This window comes from Physeter macrocephalus, chromosome 5, assembly GCF_002837175.3.
Source record: "Physeter macrocephalus isolate SW-GA chromosome 5, ASM283717v5, whole genome shotgun sequence".
NCBI lineage: Eukaryota > Metazoa > Chordata > Mammalia > Artiodactyla > Physeteridae > Physeter > Physeter macrocephalus.
In genome coordinates, this window is record NC_041218.1 from 77,490,386 (window position 1) to 77,494,564 (window position 4,179).

General features: G+C 43.3%; 1 long non-coding RNA gene across 2 annotated transcripts in view; it reads right to left on the minus strand.

Annotated features, from left to right (window-relative positions):
- Nucleotides 1-4,179, minus strand: part of LOC114486327 (uncharacterized) — a 16,131-nt gene that overhangs the window by 10,044 nt on the left and 1,908 nt on the right. Inside the window, exon 1 of one of the 2 annotated variants that reach the window (XR_003679911.2) lies at nucleotides 1,801-1,959. The exons of the other annotated variant lie outside the window; for it this stretch is intronic. This is a non-coding gene — a long non-coding RNA (uncharacterized lncRNA). Of the gene's footprint in view, nucleotides 1-1,800; nucleotides 1,960-4,179 lie in introns of those variants that run through there. 2 annotated transcript variants of the gene reach the window in all.

Below are 4,179 nucleotides of genomic sequence, written 5' to 3' on the forward strand. Positions count from 1 at the left end.
CTAATGATACTTAAAAGCTTTTGCACAGCAAAGGAAACCATACACAAGACAAAAAGACAACCCTCAGAATGGGAGAAAATATTTGCAAACAAATCAACGGACAAAAGATTAATCTCCAAAATATATAAACAGCTCATGCAGCTCAATATTAAAAAGATAAACAACCCAATCCAAAAATGGGCAGAAGACCTAAATAGACATTTATCCAAAGAACACATACAGTTGGCCAAGAAGCACATGAAAAAGCTGCTCAACATCGCTAATTATTAGAGAAATGCAAATGAGAACTACAGTGAGGTATCACTTCACACCAGTTAGAATGGGCATCATCAGAAAATCTACAAACAACAAATGCTGGAGAGAGTGTGGAGAAAAGGGAACCCTCTTGCACTGTTGGTGGGAATGTAAATTGATACAGTCACTATGGAGAACAGTACGGAGTTTCCTTAAAAAAATAAAAATAGAATTACCATATGACCCAGCAAACCCACTACTGGGCATATACCCAGAGAAAACCGTAATTCAAATACACACATGCACCCCAATGTTCATTGCAGCACTATTTACAATAGCCAGGTCATGGAAGCAACCTAAATGCCTATCGACAGATGAATGGATAAAGAAGATGTGATACATATATACAGTGGGATATTACTCAGCCATAAAAAGGAACGAAATTGGGTCATTTGTAGAGACGTGGATGGATCTAGAGACTGTCATACAGAGTGAAGTAAGCCAGAAAGAGAAAAACAAATATCGTATACTAACGCATATATATGGAACCTAGAAAAATGGTACAGATGAACCGATTTGCAGGGCAGAAATAGAGACAGATGTAGGGAACAAATGTGTAAACACCAATGGGGGAAAGTGGCAGGGCGGGGTGGTGGTGTGATGAATTGGGAGATTGGGATTGACATATATACACTAATATGTATAAAATGGATAACTAATAAGAACCTGCTGTATTTTAAAAAAAAAAAGCCGTTATGCTCAGAAGAACTTGACAGCTTCATATTGCTGATGTCAATGCGGCAGTATTGCCTCCGCAGGGGCAATGTGCCCCCTTTCTCAAGTAGAGCTTACTAGAATAATGTGTAACTGGAGACTTATCTAAACGACTCTTCTCTCTCTTCACCTGCCTGGTGCTTGCGGTTCTAGTCTCTTTCTCCTCATTTCCAGAATTTCTGGTGTCATTTAATTCTCCCACCATTACTACATGTCTGGAGAAAACGATTTCAAATAATGAAAAATATATTTAAACTGATCATAAAGTGGTAGAAGTCAATGTGTTTTAATTTAATTCCATTGGATTCCTCAAAAACCATTAATATTTCATTCATTTTAACTGCAGAAAGTTAATTGTATAATCTGTTAGAAGGGCCTTATTGCATATGAATAAAGTCATAGCAATTGCTTGCGAAAGTTAGAGGTTTATTATTAATGCTCAAAACCCATTATTCTGGGGGAAACATTCAGCCGGCTCTAATCAGAGACTCACAAACTTATCACACCCAAAAAATGGTTAAAGATATGTTTTGACTAAATTATCTGTGTCACCATTCAACCCAGGAACAATGGTGTAAGTAATTTCTCCCTCTTTAACATGTTATTTTTCCAACTTTTTCAAAAGGGCACATTTCTTAAGCTTGAAATAATTAATGCAAGTCATAAATAAAAGCTTTGTTATGTTTCCACAAACATATCCCCAAGAAACAAATGCTTGCTTCTGCTAATGACTATTTTACCTCTAAAAGGAGTGAAAGCAAGGAATTTCTAAAATTTTAACATTCTGCTTACCGAACATAGACAACAGGAAGGTTTGGATCCCCCCACTGGACTCCCAGAGACCGTGTAGAAAGATGAATCACAAAGCAGTGCCGTGAAGAGCTTGGGAACCACATCCGGGCATTGCTACCATGGGCCGCTTTGTGCAGAAAGTGTTAGACATGCAAATGCTTCCTGTGGGCTGTGGAGAGAGAGGCCAGCAGTTTCTGCCACCCATGACCTCCCAGCACAGTGTGCTCTGACGAGGCCCTTCTGGGGCTGTAGGGTGCTGCACCTCGCCTCTCCTGCCTCAGCCTGGGCAAGGACAAGAGATGTCCAAAACATCCCTGTAGTAGAAGAACCTAGGACACATGCAGGAACATTTGTTAAGATTCTTTTTTGTTTTGATTTGTTTTGTTTTGTTTTGATTTTGGTTTTGGGGCGGGGTGGGGGGGGGGTTGGCCACACCACATGGCATACGGGATCTTAGTTCCCCGACCAGAGATGGAACCTGTGCTGCTGCAGTGGAAGCGTGGAGTCCTAACCACTGGACCACCAAGGAATTCCCTCGTTAAGATTCTTAAAGAAGAAAGTTTGATTTTGTGCTTGGAAATATATCAGAAATCACTTAGAGGCAAACAAGAGTTGGCCCTCTGCAGAGCTGAGCAGCCACCCATCTCCAGATGCCTCTATGCTTAAAGTGCTCTCTTGGGGCTGGGGCTTTCCAGGCCTTTCCAGGCAAGGCTGCCCAGCATCTTTCTCTTTCTCCCTCCAGGCTTTGAACCAGTGATGCTCACCTGTGGTGTCTCATTCTCTCGGCAAATCGTGCTGCCTGGGCCCCGCACACATGAATCCTAGGAAAGGTTAATGGCAAGCTCAAGTTTGGGTGGGGATGGTCCTCCTGGATTGACTGACCCTCTTCCCAAGAGCGATGCGAACTTAACCAAAGGATTCCATTTTTAATGGGAATTTCAGGACTCAGTATTTTTTCTTGGGTTGAGGAGGGTGGGATCAGGGATGTTCCTTGTTCTTTGGATCAGAATGGGTAACATTTAGTAGCAGCTGTGGCCCAGCAAAACCTTTTTTTTGTTATTTCTGTCCCAAGAACTTAGAGCAGGGTTCCCCAACCCCTGGGCCATGGACCCGTACCGGTGCGCGGCCTTTTAGGAACCGGGCAGCACAGCAGGAGGTGAGCGGCGGGCCAGCGAGCAAAGCTTCACCTGCCGCTCTCCATCGCTCCCCATGGCTCCCCGTCGCTCCCCATGGCTCGCATTACCACCTGAACCATCCCCCACCCCCCCACCCCCATCCATGGAAAACCTGTCTTCCACGAAACCGGTCCCTGGTGCCAAAAAGGTTGGGGACCTCTACCTTAGAGCACTGAGTAAAAAATCCTTCAGATCCTCCTGATTCTCTTCGGTAATGACCTATAATACTTCTCTCAGACAGGCTCAGATTCTTGGGACCATCTCCCTGTTTAGTCCATACATCTTGTTTGCAGTGACTGGCAGAGAGTTAGCTGAGAAATCTAGGATAACAAAGCTTTTACTGTATAAATGTTCTACCAAAGAAAACCAAAAAGATATCATAAAGCATTCAATCTGACACATTCCAGATAAATTATTCAAATTTTGCTGCAAATGCTTCAGCCTAAAATAAATGGCTTTGTTTGCAGAACTGTGTATGATACCGCACATTTGTCAGAACTCCTTACCCATCCGAAAGTGCTGTTGCCCTGGTAACTGGGAAGCTTGGCAGAGCTAAGAGATCCTGCTAGCGGCAGGGGTAACATAAACCCCATGAGGGCAGGGTTCACGTCCGTTATATTCACCGCCCTCTCTCAGGCCCCAAATACAGGGCCAGGCACAGAGAGGGCACTCGAGACATGAGCCCATTTGCTGTATTTACAAGTGTAAGAATATGGCAATAGCATCAGGCCCTGAGCTTGTAGGGCAAAGAATAAAAAGGACAGGTCACCACTTCATCTTTCATGTATGCATGTGTGACATCACATGGATGAAAAAGGAGCAGGAGGAGGAGTTGTTCTTTTCAAAAAGAAAATATTCACAAAATATATGGAAATAGTAACAGAACTTTGAGACCATAGGTGGTTTCCCTGAGCAAGATTTGGTGGGAATCATAAAAGCCAATTTAGCGCTCTAGGCAGAAACTTGATGGTACTTGGGAATGGGAGGAGAATTTTACAGTACCTCATCAAGTGGCATACACACACACACACACACACACACATTATATTACAGCTGTATATATACACATAAATAAACATACATAGTATATACATAAGTATATGGGTTTTTTGTTTGTTTGTTTTTTTGTTTTGCGGTACGCGGGCCTCTCACTGCTGTGGCCTCTCCCGTTGCGGAGCACAGGCTCCGGACGCGCAGGCTCAGC